Source organism: Ranitomeya imitator, chromosome 1, assembly GCF_032444005.1.
Source record: "Ranitomeya imitator isolate aRanImi1 chromosome 1, aRanImi1.pri, whole genome shotgun sequence".
Taxonomy (NCBI): Eukaryota; Metazoa; Chordata; class Amphibia; order Anura; family Dendrobatidae; genus Ranitomeya; species Ranitomeya imitator.
Window position 1 is genome coordinate 776,352,005 of NC_091282.1, and position 22,656 is coordinate 776,374,660.

Consider the following 22,656-nt stretch of genomic DNA (forward strand, 5'->3'; position numbering starts at 1 on the left):
AGGTTCTTCAAAGTAGCCACCTTTTGCTTTGATGACTGCTTTGCACACTCTTGGCATTCTCTTGATGAGCTTCAAGAGGTAGTCACCGGGAATGGTTTTCACTTCACATGTGTGCCCTGTCAGGTTTAATAGGTGGGATTTCTTGCTTATAAATGGGGTTGGGACCATCAGTTATGCTGTGCAGAAGTCTGGTGGATACACAACTGATAGTCCTACTGAATAGACTGTTAGAATTTGTATTATGAAAAGAAAAAAGCAGCTAAGTAAAGAAAATCGAGTGGCCATCATTACTTTAAGAAATGAAGGTCAGCCAGTCCAAAAAATTGGGAAAACTTTGAAAGTGTCCCCAAGTGCAGTTGCAAAAACCATCAAGCGCTACAAAGAAACTGGCTCACATGAGGACTGCCCCAGGAAAGGAAGACCAAGAGTCACCTCTGCTTCTGAGGATAGGTTTATCTGAGTCACCAGCCTCCGAAATCACAGGTTAACAGCAGCTCAGATTAGAGACCAGGTCAATGCCACAGAGTTCTAGCAGCAGACACATCTCTACAACAACTGTGAAGAGGAGACTTTGTGCAGCAGGCCTTAATGGTAAAATAGCTGCTAGGAAACCACTGCTAAGGACAGGCAACAAGCAGAAGAGACTTGTTTGGGCTAAAGAACATAAGGAATGGACATTAGACCAGTGGAAATCTGTGCTTTGGTCTGATGAGTCCAAATTTTAGATCTTTGGTTCCAACCACCGAGTCTTTGTGCGACGCAGAAAAGGTGAACGGATGGACTCTACATGCCTGGTTCCCACCGTGAAGCATGAAGGAGGAGGTGTGATGGTGTGTGGGTGCTTTGCTGGTGACACTGTTGGGGATTTATTCAAAATTGAAGGCATACTGAACCAGCATGGCTACCACAGCATCTTGCAGCTGCATGCTATTCCATCCGGTTTGCGTTTAGTTGGACCATCATGTATTTTTCAACAGGACAATGACCCCAAACACAGCTCCAAGCTGTGTAAGGGCTATTTGACCAACAAGGAGAGTGATGGGGTGGCCTCCACAGTCACCAGACCTGAACCCAATCAAGATGGTTTGGGTGAGCTGGACCACAGAGTGAAGGCAAAAGGGCCAACAAGTGCTAAGCATCTCTGGGAACTCCTTCAAGATTGTTGGAAGACCATTCCCGGTGACTACCTCTTGAAGCTCATCAAAAGAATGCCAAGAGTGGGCAAAGCAGTCATCAAAGCAAAAGGTGGCTACTTAGAAGAACCTAGAATATAAGACATATTTTCATTGTTTCACACTTTTTGGTTAAGTATATAATTCCACATGTGTTAATTCATAGTTTTGATGCCTTCAGTGTGAATGTACAATTTTCATAGTCATGAAAATACAGAAAAATCTTTAAGTGAGAAGGTGTGTCCAAACTTTTGGTCTGTACTGTATATACTATATACAGGAGGAGATGACACCCAGGTATATGCTATATACAGCAGAGATGACAAACAGGCATATACTATATACAGGAGGAGATGACACACATATATTCTATATACAGGAGGCGATGACACACAGGTATATATTATATACAGGAGGAGATGACATACAGGTATATACTATATACAGGAGGAGATGACACACATATATATACTATATACAGGAGGCGATGACATACAGGTACATACAATAGACAGGGGAGATGACATATTTTACCCCAGCATTTATAAGCTAAATCAACGAGTGGGAGAAAAATACAGAAGTGGTGACGTGTTTCTAATATACTTTTCCTCTGATTGTTTTACTCCAAGTTTTAGCTTACAAATACTGAGTTAAAATACTGACCAAATAACGGGTGAACGAGGTCTAATACAGAAGGAGATGACACACAGGTATATACTATATACAGGAGGAGATGACACCCAGGTATATGCTATATACAGCAGAGATGACAAACAGGTATATACTATATTCAGGAGGAGATGACATACAGGAATATACTGTATACAGGTGGCGATGACACACAGGTATATTCTATATACAGGAGCAGATGACACACAGCTATATACTATATACAGGAGATGACATACAGGTATATACTATATACAGGGGGAGATGGCATACAGGTATATACTATATACAGGAGCAGATGACACACAGCTATATACTATATACAGGAGGAGATGACATACAGGTATATACTATATACAGGGGAGATATGACATACAGGTATATACAGGAGGAGATGACACACAGCTATATACTATATACAGAAGGAGATGACATTCAGGTATATACTATATACAGGGGGGAGATGACATACAGGTATATACTATATACAGGAGGAGATAACACACAGCTTTATACAGGAGGAGATGTCATACAGGCATATACCATATACATTTAGAAATACATGAGAGTTTTCAAATCCATATCAATCAATATATTCCATAGTACGTCTGGTTGTAGATTAATTATTACAGACACTTCATGTATAATTACAAAATGTCTTTATTATAACAAAAATTACTTACAACCAGATCCCATAAGATTATTCTAAAAAGGATGCATTATAGATCGGAAATGGATGACCTCGTTCTATCTACACAGGATAATGAGACGTTGGCAGATTTGGAAGCCCTTGCCGAGGAGAGTAGCACCACATCGGTAAGCCATAAATTTCCAGTATCACTCCTGGGGAAATCTAAGAAGTTTCCCTCTCTCAGCCTTTGTCCTGCAGTGGAAGTTTTCACTAAATTAGTGACTACTGAAATTGAGAACTTGAGTCAATCGGGCTATGGAAAGTCTAACTGCAGCAAGGTTGAGAGAGAGGCTATTGATAGTTTGACTAATCTTACCGATGTGGTGTTCAAACCCTCGGACAAGGGCGGCAATATAGTAATCTGGCCTAATGTCATGTATGAAAGACAGGCTATGAAATTACTGAACGATAAAGAATGTTATCGGAAGCTATCCAGTAACCCCATGCATTCTTTTCAGCATGAATTAGTACAGATATTGGAAGATGCTTTTACAAGTGGAATCATCCCAAAAAAATTCTTTGAAGCCATTAGAGATATGCATCCACGGCTCCCGACGCTATACCTGACCCCGAAAATTCACAAGGATCCCATTGACCCGCCTGGGAGACCGATAATTTCCGGCAACGGGAGTTTATGTGAGATGGTCACCAAAATTATCGACCACTATTTAAAACCTTTGGTAAGTGAATTACCATCTTACATTCAAGACACCAATTCGGCGCTCCGCAGAATTGATGGCATTTATCTCAATGAGAATGCAGTAATGGTAACTGCGGATGTAGAGGCGCTGTACACCTCCATCCGGCATAAAGATGGCCTTCGAGCGGTCCGCTGGTTTCTGGAATCCAGCAATATGGATAGAGACATGATCCAACTTCTTATGCAATTGCTTGAGTATGCATTAACACACAACATCTTTGTTTTCAAAAATAATACGTACTTACAATTGCAGGGTACGGCGATGGGGGCCAGTTGCGCCCCCTCGTATGCCAATTTATTTTTGGGCGCCTGGGAGCGAGAAATCTTTGTTAGCGAACCAATACCTCTATCCAGCCAGGTTTCTGGCTGGATGAGGTATATCGATGACATCTGGTTCATTTGGGACGGCTCCTCAGGTGACCTTACGGCATTTATTGAAAACTTAAACAGTAATAAGATCAATGTTAAGCTTACGTTTAAATTTGGCCGTCAAGTAGAGTTTCTGGACCTGATTATTGGGACTGACCCTAACGGTTATTTGCATACCAACTTATATAGGAAGCCTACGGCTACTAATTCATTCTTGCATGCAACATCATCGCACCCGCAAGCTACAATCCGGGGCATTCCAGTAGGACAGTTTCTGAGGGCAAAAAGGATATGTACCAGCGCTGAGGACTTCCTGGAACAATCACGAGATCTTGCTGACCGTTTCCAAGAAAGAGGGTACAGCAGAAGAGTTATCAGGAGGGGATATACTAGGGCCAACAGAAGTACTAGGACCGAATTATTATATGGGTCCAATAAACTGCCTGTAAAAGAAACCACCAAATCTGATTTAGATCAGGTGAGACTGATTACCACATATCACAACAAATGGGATCAGTTTCGGGAAATTATAGGGAAACACTGGAATGGTCTGTTTACGGACCCCATTCTCAAAAGAGTGTTACCAACAAAACCACAAATCACGGCAAGGAGGTCCAGGAACCTTGCTGACACCTTGGTCCATAGCTTTTATGACCCAATGAGATTAAACAATAACAAAAAATCTAAGAGTACCAATGCCGGATTCTACCCGTGCGGATTATGTAAGGCCTGTGCCAATACGGTTAAGGCCAAAAGTTTTGTGAATTTTGATGGTACCAAAACATACGACATCAGGAAACATATATCCTGTTCATCCCGAGGAGTCATCTATCATGCCACCTGCCCGTGTGGCATGATCTATGTCGGTCTCACCAGCCGAGAACTGAAAATCCGTATAAGAGAGCATTGCAGGGATATAGAAAAAGCGAAGACAGCAACAGATGAAATTAGTCTGAAAACCCTGCCTAGGCATTTTAGGCAATATCATGCATGTAGCTCGGTGGGTTTGGTGGTGAGGGGCATAGATTCTGTCCACATGGGTATACGAGGTGGTGACATCAGTAGGATCCTGGCTCAAATTGAAAGTCGGTGGATTTACCGACTAGGTACTATGGCCCCGCAAGGCCTCAATGAGACTCTTGGGTTTGGAGCATTTCTATAGTCTTGTTACATAGTTACATAGTTACATAGTTATTACATAGTTATTAAGGTTGAAGGAAGACTATATGTCCATCTAGTTCAACCCATAGCCTAACCTAACATGCCCTAACATGTTGATCCAGAGGATGGCAAAAAAAACCCATGTGGCAAAGAGTAAGCTCCACATTGGGGAAAAAAATTCCTTCCCGACTCCACATACGGCAATCAGACTAGTTCCCTGGATCAACGCCCTATCAAGGAATCTAGTGTATATACCCTGTAACATTATACTTTTCCAGAAAGGTATCCAGTCCCCTCTTAAATTTAAGTAATGAATCACTCATTACAACATCATACGGCAGAGAGTTCCATAGTCTCACTGCTCTTACAGTAAAGAATCCGCGTCTGTTATTATGCTTAAACCTTTTTTCCTCCAACCGCAGAGGATGCCCCCTTGTCCCTGTTTCAGGTCTATGATTAAAAAGATCATCAGAAAGGTCTTTGTACTGTCCCCTCATATATTTATACATTAAAATAAGATCACCCCTTAGTCTTCGTTTTTCCAAACTAAATAGCCCCAAGTGTAATAACCTATCTTGGTACTGCAGACCCCCCAGTCCTCTAATAACCTTGGTCGCTCTTCTCTGCACCCGCTCCAGTTCAGCTATGTCTTTCTTAAACACCGGAGACCAGAACTGTGCACAGTATTCTAAGTGTGATCGAACTAGTGACTTGTATAGAGGTAAAATTATATTCTCCTCATGAGCATCTATGCCTCTTTTAATGCATCCCATTATTTTATTTGCCTTTGTAGCCGCTGCCTGACACTGGCCACTGAATTTAAGTTTGTCATCCACCCATACACCCAGGTCTTTTTCATTGACGGTTTTGCCCAGAGTTTTAGAATTAAGCACATAATTATACATCTTATTACTTCCACCCAAGTGCATGACCTTACATTTATCCCCATTAAAGCTCATTTGCCATTTATCAGCCCAAGCTTCTAGTTTACATAAATCATCCTGTAATATAAAATTGTCCTCCTCTGTATTGATTACCCTGCAGAGTTTAGTGTCAGCTGCAAATATTGAAATTCTACTCTGAATGCCCCCTACAAGGTCATTAATAAATATGTTAAAAAGTAGAGGGCCCAATACTGACCCCTGTGGTACCCCACTGCTAACCGCTACCCAGTCCGAGTGTGCTCCATTAATAACCACCCTTTGTTTCCTATCCCTGAGCCAGCTCTCAACCCACTTGCACATATTTTCCCCTATCCCCATTATTCTCATTTTATGTATCAACCTTTTGTGTGGCACCGCATCAAAAGCTTTTGAAAAGTCCATATACACTACATCCACTGGGTTCCCTTGGTCCAATCCGGAACTTACCTCTTCATAGAAACTGATCAAATTAGTCTGACATGAACGGTCCCTAGTAAACCCGTGCTGATACTGGGTCATGAGGTTATTCCTCTTCAGATACTCCAGTATAGCGTCCCTTAGAATGCCCTCCAGGATTTTACCCACAGTAGAGGTTAAGCTTACTGGCCTATAATTTCCGAGTTCAGTTTTTGTTCCCTTTTTGAATATTGGCACCACATTTGCTATACGCCAGTCCTGCGGCACAGACCCTGTTATTATGGAGTCTTTAAAGATTAAAAATAATGGTCTATCAATGACTGTACTTAATTCCTGCAGTACTCGAGGGTGTATCCCATCCGGGCCCGGAGATTTGTCAATTTTAGTGATTTTTAGACGCCGCCGCACTTCCTGCTGGGTTAAGCAGGTGACATTTAATTGGGAATTTTTATCACTAGACATTTTGTCTGCCATGGGATTTTCTTGTGTAAATACTGATGAAAAAAAGTCATTTAGCATATTGGCTTTTTCCTCATCCTCATCCACCATCTCACCCAGACTATTTTTAAGGGGGCCAACACTATCATTTTTTAGTTTCTTACTATTTATGTAGTTAAAGAATATTTTAGGATTATTTTTACTCTCTCTGGCAATGAGTCTCTCTGTCTCAATCTTTGCTGCCTTGATTTGCTTTTTACAGAATTTATTTAATTTTCTGTATTTATTTAATGCCTCCTCACTACCTACTTCCTTTAATTCTCTAAATGCTTTCTTTTTGTCACTTATTGCGCCCCTTACAACTCTATTTAGCCATATTGGTTTCCTCCTATTTCTAGTATGTTTATTCCCATACGGTATATACTGTGCACAGGTCCTATCCAGGATGCTAATAAACGTCTCCCATTTTCTTTGTGTATTTTTGTGTCTCAGGATATCGTCCCAGTTAATTGCACCAAGATCCTCTCTCATCCGTTGGAAATTTGCCCTCCTGAAGTTTAGTGTCCTTGTAACCCCTCTACTACACATCTTTTTAAAGGATACATGAAAACTTATTATTTTGTGATCGCTATTTCCCAAGTGACCCCCAACCCTTATATTTGATATGCGGTCTGGCCTGTTGGTTAATATTAGGTCTAGCAGTGCCCCCCTTCTTGTTGGGTCCTGAACCAGTTGTGAAAGGTAATTGTCTCTCATAGTTGTCAAAAACCGATTACCTTTGCTGGAACTGCAGGTTTCTGTTCCCCAATCTATTTCAGGGTAGTTGAAGTCCCCCATAATAATGACTTCTCCTTGAGTCGCAGCTTCATCTATTTGCTTTACGAGGATATTCTCCATTGCTTCCCTTATTTTTGGAGATTTATAACAAACCCCTATCAGTAATTTATTATTTTTTCCCCCTCCCCTTATCTCCACCCACAGGGATTCTACATTTTCATTAAATTCACCTATATTATCGTGCAGGATGGGTTTTAAGGATGATTTTACATATAGACACACCCCTCCCCCTCGCATATCTGTACGGTCATTTCTGAACAGGCTATAGCCCTGCAAGTTAACAGCCCAGTCATGGCTCTCATCCAGCCACGTTTCAGATATCCCCACCATGTCATAATTATGCTCCAACAACATTAGTTCTAATTCGTCCATTTTGTTGGCGAGGCTTCTGGCATTAGTATACATGCACTTTATGTTCCTCTCTGTACTTCTATTTCTTAAATTATTAACTGTTCTGACCCCACCCCCCATGCCACCGCCACCCCCAACTTCCTTATTTGTGCCCAGGTCTCTGTCTGCACTATCTTCCCCTCCTATAAAATGAATACCCTCCCCCCCAATTCCTAGTTTAAACACTCCTCCAACCTTCTAGCCATTCTCTCCCCCAGCACAGCTGCACCCTCCCCATTGAGGTGCAGCCCGTCCCTAGCGTAGAGCCTGTAGCCAACTGAGAAGTCGGCCCAGTTCTGCAGGAACCCAAACCCCTCTTTCCTACACCAATTCTTGAGCCACTTATTAACCTCCCTAATCTCCCGTTGCCTCTCTGGCGTGGCACGTGGTACCGGCAGTATTTCGGAAAATACTACGTTGGAGGTCCTTGCTTTCAGCCTGCAGCCTAATTCCCTGAAATCATATTTAAGGACCTTCCACCTACCTCTAACTTTGTCATTGGTGCCAATGTGCACCATGACCGCTGGGTCCTCACCAGCCCCTCCCAATAATCTGTCCACCCGATCAGCGATGTGTCGGACTCGAGCGCCAGGTAGGCAGCACACCGTTCGACTATCCCTGTCTTTGTGACAGATTGCCCTATCTGTTCCCCTAATAATTGAGTCGCCCACTACCAGCACCTGTCTGGCCTGCCCTGCTCTCCTATTTCCCTCCTTACTGGAGCAGTCACTCCTCCGGCTTTCAGAGGACATGCCTGGCTGCAGCAGTGCTACCCCTGTACTGGCACCCCCCTCATCTGCCAACTTAGCAAACTTATTGGGGTGTTCCAGATCAGGACTAGCCTCCCTGGCACTCTTCCCTCTACCCCGCTTCCTAACTGTCACCCAGCTTGCTACTTCATTGTCCTTCAGCTCCATCCCACCATCCCCCCCCCCTCATCTGTCCCATTGAGCGTCTGCTCCGTGAGCAGAAGACTCCTCTCCATATTGTCTATGGATCTCAGTGTTGCCAGCTGCACATTTAGATTCAGAATCTGGGTTTCCAAATGCACAACGTGCTCACATCTCGCACAGCAGTATGCACCCTCGATCGGCTGCTCAAGGACTGCATACATGTGGCAAGATGTGCACTGGATGGCATTAACAATCGTGGAGCACATTTCCTAATGGGGATTGCACCAGACAGAACAGTTCAATAAAAAAAATAAAAATAAATACAAAGTATTAATAAAAATCAGACAGCAATTCAGTAATTCCTCCCTTGGAAACTCCCTGACCCCAAAGTCACTGAATCACAAGTCACACTTACCGCCGTCCACACTTACGCTCAGGCCACACTTACGCTCAGGCCACACTCGCTCTGCTGAAGATTTATAGATTTTTTTTTTTTGTCTAGTTCCCCTCAACAGCAATCAACCTTGCTGTTCAAATGCACTTCCAAAAAGGACTTGAGCCCCAAACAGCTGCCCCTTATAAACCCTTAACTATGAACCCCCACCCTAAGTTAACCCTTATGAATATAGCTACCCCCAATTCAGCAACTCACACCAATTCACACAGGTATTTGTTAAAGGCTTTCCAAATACCTCTTCACTGAATCACAAGTCACACTTACCGCCGTCCACACTTACGCTCAGGCCACACTCAGCTCGCTCACACTCGCTCTGCTGAAGATTTATAGATTTTTTTTTTTGTCTAGTTCCCCTCAACAGCAATCAACCTTGCTGTTCAAATGCACTTCCAAAAAGGACTTGAGCCCCAAACAGCTGCCCCTTATAAACCCTTAACTATGAGCCCCCACCCTAAGTTAACCCTTATGAATATAGCTACCCCCAATTCAGCAACTCACACCAATTCACACAGGTATTTGTTAAAGGCTTTCCAAATACCTCTTCACTGAATCACAAGTCACATTTACCGCCGTCCACACTTACGCTCAGGCCACACTCAGCTCGCTCACACTCGCTCTGCTGAAGATTTATAGATTTTTTTTTTTGTCTAGTTCCCCTCAACAGCAATCAACCTTGCTGTTCAAATGCACTTCCAAAAAGGAAGGAAGGAAGTTCTCGTGACTTCTTTTGTCTGATACATTTTTAGGGGATTTGTGGGTTTTGTTTCGTTGTTGCTGTATTATTATTGTTTTTAATCATGTGTTTTCTCTCATTTTTTCTCTTGTTTCTTTATTCTTTCATAAGCTATGGCATGACTATCCATTGTGTTCCGGCTTTTCCATACCTTGACCTGTGATGTATCCCTGGTATAATATGAGATAATGAACACCTTACCTGTGTGCCACCTAACTCCTGTTCGTATGAAGATGCTTATGCTGCGTCCTTTCGACTCTACATCAGTAAAACAACGTGGCTGATGATTTGGGACTTATAAGACATGTTATTTATAGTTCTATAATATATCTTTTTTATCCAGAGGTTATTGATTTTGATTTTTTGTACCAGTTCGAGGTCTAATTTATGGGATTTGTAGTCCTTTCTGTGTATTAGTTCACATTCACTTTCACTCACTTATTGCACATATATCTTCTGTATTTGTTATACTTTGGTATAATTATTATTATGCTTCACATTATAACCTCTCTTTAGAGGTCATGTATATGTATATCTCATGATGTATATCATATTTTATGCCCATCGATTCACTCATATGTAATTCGTTGATGTTCTGCCGCATTTGGAGGTGTGTGTGCGCATGGCGGGACGAGACCACATGCAGGACCCTCTTGTCCCCGGTACAGGATCGTTGTTGCATCCCACCTTATATGTTGGTGTGCGGCGGCGTCCGCCTCCGGGGATACGTGGATCCTTTTAGCTGCGGCCTTACTGTTCTTCCATGCGCCATATACCCACTTTCCTTTTTGCGGCATGCACTATGTCAGGGTTAGCCCTGAGTCTTTTAGGCTTATGTCATTTTTATTAGTCACAGTATGCTAGGGTATCCTCAGAGTCACTGAGGTTTATTTATGTTTATTAATGTTTGTGTATTCTAATCCCATATAGTCCTCTATACTTTTGAGTGATGTACTTGGCGGTTATGACATATACCTTTGGGTACAGATATGACCCCATTTTCTATATACAGTCCCATGTATTACAATGTAGCATTGTTCATGTCTGGCTCAGGGTATCCTGATCTGTAGCCAGCGGCTTGGTTACCGTTGCAGAGTGATGCGGTGGGCGGGTGTGCACCCCGGTTGCTGTACGGCTAGATAGTGGCCGGGTTTTATCCAGTTACAGTTGCGCATTATGTTGCGGGCGACTTATGTGGTGATTGTTACGCTTGTGCGCACGCTCCCACTAGTTGCGGTAACATGGATGCGCTGTCGTTTCATCAGCCTAGGTTTTAGCTTGGTATTATTATTATTATTATCAGTTTTCCTATTGTGGGGCAAGGACAGCGCTCAGCCTCACCTGGAATTGCAGCTGTATGCTTAATAATATATCTTTAGGCTGCTTCCTCTGTACTATATTCCCATTAGCGTCTTGGTTGCTAGGTCACTCTTGGGTTAGCAGCTGCGCATTGGACAATAGGTGTGAGGTTTTTGTCCCTATGACGAGCTGCGTCAGGTTGCCCAGCAACCTGGCGCTATGATTGCTGGGTAGTAGCTGCATATCGGGAACGCAGCCGCACGGTGTTCCCTTGGCTTTACAGCTGCGCATTTGGAACATAGGTGGACGGGGTTCCCTCACTTCCGCTCCTGTGCATAGTGCAGTATACTTAGTGTATGGTAACGTAGCAACCTGGCGCTGCGTCATGACTAAATGAGGGCGCAGAGGATATCGCGTAGGATACTACATTCACGGGGATGGCTCACATGGGCTTTTTTATCTGCCGTCATTGGTCGGGCACTTATTTAAATAGGCCCTCATCTCTCCTCCTTACTACACACACCCCCGGAAGAAGAAATTTATCGAAACGCGCGTAGGGGTATTTCCTGGTCCAGTGAGTGTCTGGCAGGTAACTATGTATTTTGATTAGGATGCTGCTGAGGTTTAGTTTCATTTACTGGGGTTAAATTACTTTAATTATAGCGGTCATAGGTTTCCATGACTATTTATCTGCATGATGTTGCACTATCTTTACCTACACATGGCTATACCCTGGTGGTGAGGTATATACTCTCTGGGAATATGTGTTATACAAGGCTTAGTAGTTAGCGCTACTGTTACCTGCACACAGTCATACCCTGGTAGTGAGGTGTATACTCTCTGGTATATGTGTTATATAAGGTTTAGTAGCTAGCGCTAGCGTTACCTGCATACGGTTATACCCTGGTGGTGTGGTGTATACGCTTTGGGAATATGTGCAATACAAGGCATATTAGTTAGAACTATAAGTTAACAATATATGCAGATGCAATAGGCTTTTCTTAGTGATTTCATCACAGCCCCATTACCTCTATAGAATTATCTCTTTCCAGCACCCTACTCGACCATAGACATACAGTATATATATCTTTTGTAGCCACAAAATATTAGTCATATGACTACAATGGAAAAGTTTCTTGCATATTCTGTTTCAAAGTGAAATTAGTATTGGCTACATACCTGTTAACACCCACTGTGCCGGTGGTTGGTTTGGAGGCATCCTGTTTTTATTACAATGTGTGTATTTTATTGTATTTTTGTCAATAAAAGTTTCTAGTTTTGAACATAAACATTCTGGAGCCTGGTTTATATATCTACTGGGTTCTTTGAGATACAGATCCCATAATAGTACAAATCTATATCAAGAATTCTATTTAAATTAAGACAAAAGAACAAGCGGGCAGCAATGTAAAACCTTGAAAGGCAAAGGAGGGCACATAATGTTACTGTGTGGGGGAAGCCCAGATACGCATACAAAAAAAATCATCAATAAAATGCATAGTGCATCAATCATGAGTGCGTGTTCTGTGGCACCCCCACAAATAGTAAAAAAGCAGAGCAAGAAGACGTCAGGTTGCTGATGTTAAACCAGGTAAATAGGCAAAAAAAAGTGGTATCACATAGTAAAGCCACAATCATGGCACTTCACAATTAGTGCCAAAGGTCTATAGGTTGTTACAAAAATATTTAGAGATAATCACTCCCAGTCTCCCTACCCATGTTGATGCCCAACCGATGCGCTGATGCCCCGACGCGCGTTTTGCTGTTGCTTCTTCAGGGAACAGTGCATATTGTGTCCCGAACGCCATTTTAAATATCCAGCGGTTTATATAAGCAACCAATGGGTGTTCTGAAGGAGCACACACCCACCTTTCCCCGGCCGCATCTGACGAGCGTGTGGAGGCGGAGTTCAGAACAGTCCATAACGTCACATCCGGATTCACGGAGGAGGTGAGTAAGGGGAGCAAGTGTCCCAGCTGATGTCAATATTTACCCACCTCCCCGTAAAGATGCCATCGGAGACGCAGGCTGACCGAAGCACCGCCCGCACACGCTACATGCGGCAAAAGGGGGAGTGCCTAATCAGACCTAGTGTATGATACCAGGGCAGCCATGGCAGTCGAGGGCAAACAGAAGGCCAAGCAAAAAATATATCAAATACATCAAAAAGCATAATGATCCAAAATTCATATCATTATGCAGTAAAAATTCTTTAAATCCAACAATGAATGGCTCTGCATCCTTGTTGCACATGATACTGCACACTATGTCCATATGATATATTCGATACGTATTATAGATACTCCATAGATAGTCAGATAGATGTATCAAGCCCATAGGAAGCAATAGATTGGGATATACAAAACCAAAAAGGCGCCAGAATGATGCTGAAATAACATCCGCTAAATAAGAGAATAAAACACAAAACACACAATTAAAATAAAAAAATTGGATTAAAATTAAATATATTTTCCAGAGACAAATAGATGAAAATGACCATGAAAGCGTGGGGTCAAACAGTCATTTAATCCTATAAATAGGAGGAGAAACTCTATTTTTCATTAAGACCCAAGGGAGTCATTGTGCCTAATCTTACAATCCACCGACACTCAAGCTGCGCCAGCCAGTGCTTAAGGTTACCACCTCTGATACCACCATGCACCCGGTCAATACCGCGTATTTTGAGAAATTACGAATTGCAGGCATGGCGCAGCTTGAAATGGCGGAGAATCGTCTTCAGGGACGCCATGTCATCACTCGTCTGAGCTGCATTGATGTCTCTGACATGCTCCCTAGTTCTAACACGTATTTCCCTAGATGTTAAGCCCACATATATAAGGTCGCTGGGACATGTGGCGTAATACACAACAAAGTCACTGCTGCACGAGATATACTCTCTGATTCGAAAGACTTGTTTTCCATCAGATGAACGGAAATCCATTGCCCGTTCCACATTACGACATGCTAAACATGACCCACATGGAAAACAGCCCTGACGCGGTTTCCCAGTGTAAAAAGGAAGAGTAGAGTTTGCCACATAGTGGCTCTTAACCAAAAGATCCTTTTGGCTATTACTCCTCCTAGCTGTCATTAGTGGTTTTTCGGAGAGTAATCCGCCTATAACTGATTCGATCTTTAAAGGGAACCTGTCACCCCCCAGGCATTTGTAACTAAAAGAGCTACCTTGTGCAGTACTAATGCTGCATTCTGACAAGGTTGCTCTTTTAGTTCGGGTCGCTGGCACTGCTGCAATAATCGCTTTTGAAATTTGTTCCTCAATCATGGCCTCTGCACGCCGGGCGCCACCTCATCTTCCTTCAGTAGCGTCCCCGGCGCCTGCGCTGTTTTATTTTTTCGGGCATGCGCAGTTGTTCAGCCCTACTGTTAGGATCCACATGCACATTGTTCTTACAATGTAGTTTTTAAAAAAATCAACTTTCTTGAAAACAGAAAGAGGTCATTCACTGTAGTGAAAAAGTCGAAATTATTATTAGGGACAAAAGTCAACCCCAACCATAAAACTTCACATTGAGTTTCCGTTAATACATGTGAGGATAGATTTATTACCTCAAGATTATTTTTGCTCTTTTTCTCCATGGATTGTGGTGGGGTTATTTTACATTTGTTATTCAATTTCCCCTTGGAAGCCTTCACGGATTTCATTATTCCTAGTCTCTCATTCCACTTTACACCGCCATAAGCTCCCAATGTTGAATCATCATCCACGGATGAGGCAGAGGAAAAGGAACTAGACCTGGTTTGGGATGACAGTCCCTTATATCCCTTTGCAGGCAATCTACGCCATCTATATACCCGATTGGTCTTATAGTCATCGAGATCCCTTTGATATTTCTTGCCCTTAACCTGGACAATTTCTTTTTCCCATTTTGTAAAGTCCAGGTCAAGTTTACTATTAAGTTTAGACATTGCTTCTGCTGTCAATTGATTAGCTAGCATCTCCTGAATGTTATTAATCTCTATTTTGCATTCCTTTATGGTTATTTTGTTTGACTTAATAAGTAGTTGCATAAAGCCTTTAGAACAGGTATTCGCCACCTCTTCCCATTGTAATTTAAATTCTTCACTATCCAAGTTAAAGGAAGGAAAAACCTGGATCCGTAGGCCCCTAGGGATCAGCCCCTTGGTGACATAGCACTCCAAAAAGGACTTATTCCACCACCATCGTGTACGTCTGTCAAAAGACCCTTAAGCTTAATGATGAGTTAATCTATGTCTCTGAAATCAGAATTAAAAACCACGGTTGTATCACTGCTGAAAACCTGTCCCAATTTGGTCAGCCACATTTTTTCCCGTGCCTGATAGTCCATTTGTCCCAAAGAGAATGCTGTGAAAATACATAGTATGCAGATTAGAAAAACATATGAACCAATGAAATTAAAAATGCATATTCCCAAAAGCAAGGGACGAGCCTCTCAAAAATACATTTAGAAATACATGAGAACTTTAGAGAGTTTTCAAATCCATATCAATCAATATATTCCATAGTATGTCTGGTTGTAGATTAATCATTACAGACACTTAATGTATAATTACAAAATGTCTTATTACAAAAATTACTGATAACCAGATCCTATAATAGTACAAAGCTATATCAAGAATTCAATTTAAATTAAGACAAAAGAACAAGCGGGCAGCAATGTAAAACCTTGGAAGGCAAGGAGATGACACATAGGCATATACAGGAGGAGATGACATACAGGTATATACTATATGCAGGAGGAGATGACACACAGGCATATACTATATACAGGAGGAGATGACATACAGGTATATACTACATACAGGGGAGATGACATACAGGTACAGTATATTGTTGTGAATTCGGTGGCCGGGCTCCCTCCTGTGGTCGTGAGTGGTACTTCGGCTGGTTCTGTCTATGAGCTTCCTTTGGTGGATGGGAGTGGTACTGCGGCTTCTGAGTTTCCTTCCTCAGGTGATGAGGTTAAGTCGTTAGTTGCTGCTCTATTTAACTCCACCTAGTGCTTTGATCCTGGCCTCCAGTCAATGTTCTAGTATTGGTCTTGCTTTCTCCTGGATCGTTCCTGTGGCCTGTCTATCCTGCATAAGCTAAGTTTTGCTTGTGTTATTTTTGTTTGCTATTTTTTCTGTCCAGCTTGCTATATTGGTTTTTCTTGCTTGCTGGAAGCTCTGGGACGCAGAGGGAGCACCTCCGTACCGTTAGTCGGTGCGGAGGGTCTTTTTGCCCCCTCTGCGTGGTTGTTTGTAGGGTTTTGTGTTGACCGCAAAGCAATCTTTCCTATCTTCGGTCTGTTCAGTAAGTTGGGCCTCACTTTGCCAAATCTATTTCATCTCTGCGTTTGTATTTTCATCTCAACTCACAGTCATTATATGTGGGGGGCTGCCTTTTCCTTTGGGGTATTTCTCTGAGGCAAGGTAGGCTTATTTTTCTTTCTTAGGGCTAGCTAGTTTCTCAGGCTGTGCTCGAGGCGCTTAGGACTGGTCAGGAGCGCTCCACGGCTACCTTTAGTGTGGTTGGATAGGATTAGGGATTGCGGTCAGCAGAGTTCCCACGTCTCAGAGCTCGTTCTATGTTTTTGGGTTATTGTCAGGTCACTGAATGTGCTCTGACCTCTATGTCCATTGTGGTACTGAATTACCTTATCATAACAGTTAAGTTCGTCATACAATAATCCGAGCGCTTGAAAAAATGCGTCTACATTCAATAATGCCGGATTCCCTGTTTCAAGAGAAAAAGCCCAGTCTCCCACGTCTCAGAGCTCGTCCTATGTTTTTGGTAATTGTCAGGTCACTTTGTGTGCTCTGAACTACAAGGTCCATTGTGGTTCTGAATAACCTGTTCATAACAGTACTGGAGGCCCAAAGTACTAATGCTTCTCAATAGAGGGAAAAGAGAAGTTCTGAGACCATTTTTTTTTCTTTGCATTGTGTTCTGTCTTTCTTTTCCCCTTTACATCAGGGTGGTTCAGAACACAGGTGTGGACATGGACATTCAGGGTCTGTCCTCTTTGATGGATAATCTCACTATAAGTGTACAAAACATTCAAGATTTAGTGGTTCAGAATCCTATGTTAGAACCTAAAATTCTTATTCCTGAGTTATTTTCTGGAGATAGAGCTAAGTTTTTGAATTTTAAAAATAATTGTAAACTATTTCTGGCTTTGAAACCCCGCTCCTCTGGTGACCCAGTTCAACAAGTTAAGATCATTATTTCTTTATTACATGGCGACCCTCAAGACTGGGCATTTTCCCTTGCGCCAGGAGATCCTGCATTATGTAATATTGATGCGTTTTTTCTGGCGCTCGGATTGCTGTATGATGAGCCTAATTCAGTGGATCAGGCAGAGAAAAATTTGCTGGCTCTGTGTCAGGGTCAGGATGAGATAGAGATTTATTGTCAGAAGTTCAGAAAGTGGTCCGTGCTCACTCAATGGAATGAATGTGCGCTGGCACTATTTTCAGAAAGGGTCTCTCTGAAGCCCTTAAGGATGTCATGGTGGGATTTCCTATGCCTGCTGGTCTGAATGAGTCTATGTTTTTGGCCATTCAGATCGGTCGACGCTTGCGTGAGCGTAAATCTGTGCACCATTTGGCGGTATTATCTGAGCATGAACCTGAGCCTATGCAGTGCGATAGGACTTTGACCAGAGCTGAAAGGCAAGAACACAGACGTCAGAATGGGCTGTGTTTCTACTGTGGTGATTCCACTCATGCTATCTCCGATTGTCCTAAGCGCACTAAGCGGTTCGCTAGGTCTGCCACCATTGGTACGGTACAGTCGAAATTTCTTTTGTCCGTTACTTTGATCTGCTCTTTGTCTTCCTATTCTGTCATGGCATTTGTGGATTCAGGCGCTGCCCTGAATTTGATGGACTTGGAGTATGCTAGGCGCTGTGGGTTTTTCTTGGAGCCCTTGCAGTGTCCTATTCCATTGAGAGGAATTGATGCTACGCCTTTGGCCAAGAATAAGCCTCAGTATTGGACCCAGCTGACCATGTGCATGGCTCCTGCGCACCAGGAGGATATTCGCTTTCTGGTGTTGCATAATCTGCATGATGTGGTCGTGTTAGGGTTGCCATGACTACAAGTCCATAACCCAGTATTAGATTGGAGATCTATGTCTGTGTCCAGCTGGGGTTGTCAGGGGGTACATGGTGATGTTCCATTTCTGTCTATCTCATCATCCACCCCTTCTGAGGTCCCAGAGTTCTTGTCTGATTACCGGGATGTATTCGATGAGCCCAAGTCCAATGCCCTACCTCCGCATAGGGATTGTGATTGTGCTATCGATTTGATTCCTGGTAGTAAGTTTCCTAAGGGTCGACTGTTTAATTTATCTGTACCTGAGCACGCCGCTATGTGGAGTTACGTGAAGGAGTCCTTGGAGAAGGGTCATATTCGCCCGTCATCGTCGCCATTGGGAGCGGGGTTCTTTTTTGTGGCCAAGAAGGATGGTTCGCTGAGACCTTGTATTGATTACCGCCTTCTAAATAAAATTACGGTCAAATTTCAGTACCCCTTGCCGCTGCTGTCTGATTTGTTTGCTCGGATTAAGGGGGCTAGTTGGTTCACCAAGATAGATCTTCGTGGTGCATATAATCTTGTGCGTATTAAACGGGGCGATGAATGGAAAACAGCATTTAATACGCCCGAGGGCCATTTTGAGTACCTGGTTATGCCATTCGGGCTTTCTAATGCTCCATCAGTGTTTCAGTCCTTTATGCATGACATCTTCCGACAGTACCTGGATAAATTCCTGATTGTATACTTGGATGATATTTTGGTCTTCTCGGATGATTGGGAGTCTCATGTGAAGCAGGTCAGAATGGTGTTCCAGGTCTTGCGTGCGAATTCTTTGTTTGTGAAGGGGTCAAAGTGTCTCTTTGGTGTTCAGAAGGTTTCATTTTTGGGGTTCATTTTTTCTCCTTCTACTATCGAGATGGACCCTGTTAAAGTTCAGGCCATTTATGATTGGACTTAGCCAACTGAAGAGTCTGCAGAAGTTCCTGGGCTTTGCTAATTTTTATCGTCGCTTCATCAATAATTTTTCTAGTATTGCTAAACCGTTGATTGATTTAACCAAGAAGGGTGCTGATGTGGTCAATTGGTCTTCTGCTGCTGTGGAAGCTTTTCAGGAGTTGAAGCGTCGTTTTTCTTCTGCCCCTGTGTTGTGCCAACCAGATGTTTCGCTTCCGTTCCAGGTCGAGGTTGATGCTTCTGAAATTGGAGCAGGGGCTGTTTTGTCGCAGAGAAGTTCTGATTGCTCGGTGATGAAACCATGCGCCTTCTTTTCCAGGAAATTTTCGCCTGCTGAGCGAAATTATGATGTTGGCAATCGAAAGTTGCTTGCCATGAAGTGGGCATTCGAGGAGTGGCGTCATTGCCTTGAAGGAGCTAAGCATTGCGTGGTGGTCTTGACTGATCACAAGAACTTGACTTATCTCGAGTCTGCCAAACGGTTGAATCCTAGACAGGCTCGTTGGTCGCTGTTTTTCTCCCGTTTTGACTTTGTGGTTTCGTATCTTCCGGGCTCTAAAAATGTGAAGGCGGATGCCCTGTCTAGGAGTTTTGTGCCCGATTCTCCGGGTTTGCCTGAGTCGGCGGGTATTCTCAAAGAGGGGGTAATTTTGTCTGCCATCTCCCCTGATTTGCGGCGGGTGCTGCAAAAATTTCAGGCTAATAGACCTGACCGTTGCCCAGCGGAGAAACTGTTTGTCCCTGATAGGTGGACGAATAAAGTTATCTCTGAGGTTCATTGTTCGGTGTTGGCTGGTCATCCTGGAATCTTTGGTACCAGAGATTTGGTGGCTAGATCCTTATGGTGGCCGTCTCTGTCGCGGGATGTGCGTTCTTTTGTGCAGTCCTGTGGGGTTTGTGCTCGGGCTAAGCCCTGCTGTTCTCGTGCCAGTGGGTTGCTTTTGCCCTTGCCGGTCCCAAAGAGGCCTTGGACACATATCTCTATGGATTTTATTTCGGATCTCCCCGTCTCTCAAAGAATGTCGGTCATTTGGGTGGTTTGTGATCGCTTCTCTAAGATGGTCCATTTGGTGCCCTTGTCTAAATTGCCTTCCTCCTCTGATTTGGTGCCATTGTTTTTCCAGCATGTGGTTCGTTTACATGGCATTCCAGAGAACATCGTTTCTGACAGAGGTTCCCAGTTTGTTTCGAGGTTTTGGCGAGCCTTTTGTGCTAGGATGGGCATTGATTTGTCTTTTTCCTCGGCTTTCCATCCTCAGACAAATGGCCAGACTGAACGAACCAATCAGACCTTGGAAACATATCTGAGATGTTTTGTTTCTGCTGATCAGGATGATTGGGTGTCCTTTTTGCCTTTGGCTGAGTTCGCCCTTAATAATCGGGCCAGCTCGGCTACTTTGGTTTCGCCGTTTTTCTGTAATTCTGGGTTCCACCCTCGTTTCTCTTCAGGGCAGGTGGAGTCTTCGGACTGTCCTGGTGTGGATACTGTGGTGGATAGGTTGCAGCAGATTTGGACTCATATAGTGCACAATTTGACTTTGTCACAGGAGAAGGCTCAACGTTTAACTAACCGCAGGCACTGTGTGGGTCCCCGACTTCGTGTTCGGGATTTGGTTTGGTTGTCATCTCGTTATATTCCTATGAAGGTTTCCTCTCCTAAGTTTAAGCCTCGTTTCATTGGTCCGTATAGGATTTCTGAGGTTCTTAATCTTGTGTCTTTTCGTTTGACTCTTCCAGCTTCTTTTTCCATCCATAACGTGTTCCATAGGTCATTGTTGCGGAGATACGTGGCACCTGTGGTTCCATCTGTTGATCCTCCTGCTCCGGTTTTGGTTGAAGGGGAGTTGGAGTATATAGTGGAGAAGATTTTGAATTCTCGTGTTTCGAGACGGAAACTCCAGTATCTGGTTAAGTAGAAAGGTTATGGTCAGGAAGATAATTCCTGGGTCTTTGCCTCTGATGTCCATGCTGCCGATCTGGTTCGTGCCTTTCATGTGGCTCATCCTGGTCGGCCTGGGGGCTCTGGTGAGGGTTCGGTGACCCCTCCTCAAGGGGGCGGTACTGTTGTGAATTCTGTGGCCGGGCTCCCTCCTGTGGTCGTGAGTGGTACTTCGGCTGGTTCTGTCTATGAGCTTCCTTTGGTGGATGGGAGTGGTACTGCGGCTTCTGAGTTTCCTTCCTCAGGTGATGAGGTTAAGTCGTTAGGTGCTGCTCTATTTAACTCCACCTAGTGCTTTGATCCTGGCCTCCAGTCAATGTTCTAGTATTGGTCTTGCTTTCTCCTGGATCGTTCCTGTGGCCTGTCTATCCTGCATAAGCTAAGTTTTGCTTGTGTTATTTTTGTTTGCTATTTTTTCTGTCCAGCTTGCTATATTGTTTTTTCTTGCTTGTTGGAAGCTCTGGGACGCAGAGGGAGCACCTCCGTACCGTTAGTCGGTGCGGAGGGTCTTTTTGCCCCCTCTGCGTGGTTGTTTGTAGGGTTTTGTGTTGACCGCAAAGCAATCTTTCCTATCTTCGGTCTGTTCAGTAATTTGGGCCTCACTTTGCTAAATCTATTTCATCTCTGCGTTTGTATTTTCATCTCAACTCACAGTCATTATATGTGGGGGGCTGCCTTTTCCTTTGGGGTATTTCTCTGAGGCAAGGTAGGCTTATTTTTCTTTCTTAGGGCTAGCTAGTTTCTCAGGCTGTGCTCGAGGCGCTTAGGACTGGTCAGGAGCGCTCCACGGCTACCTTTAGTGTGGTTGGATAGGATTAGGGATTGCGGTCAGCAGAGTTCCCACGTCTCAGAGCTCGTCCTATGTTTTTGGTAATTGTCAGGTCACTTTGTGTGCTCTGAACTACAAGGTCCATTGTGGTTCTGAATAACCTGTTCATAACAGTATATATTACATACAGGGGAGATGACATACAGGTATGCAGCGCCCCAGGGTCCTGGTCATTGCAGTAATGTCATTCTTCCACCAGGGGGAGTGATGTTACGTATGAAGGCAATAAAGGAAATCACTTTACCAGGTATCACAAACCATTCAACACACTTCACACTCCAGCCCACCAGGGGGAGCTATGCTCCTATTTAGTAGTGCACTCTTCACAATTAGTTAAAACTGGTGGTCTGGATAGGAAGTTAGTCAGAAGATGACTGGGCTTCACCCAGGCAGCACCTGTCAGGCAGACAGGGGATATGAAGAACATCTAGCAGTTGCCGACGGAGGGTTCCTGACGGGTGGGATCCTGTCAGAAGCCTAGACAGAAGGCTACGGAGCTGCGCCGGCCCGGCGTGCGGCAGCATCCTAAGGAAGGACACGAAAGAGAATTGTATTGTAGAGTGTAAGAAACTAAGTCATAGCAAAAGGAGAGGAAACCAGAAGGAGTTCTGCCTTGCAAAAGGCTGCCTCCTTCTGAGGTGCAGGATCCGGTAGCCGGAACACCGAGGGAGCAATCATCTCCATGCCTTGCTCCAGAGACTGGCAGGACAGTTAATTGTACTGATCCGCACCTATACCCGGGAGGCACGGTGGCTGGGGTGT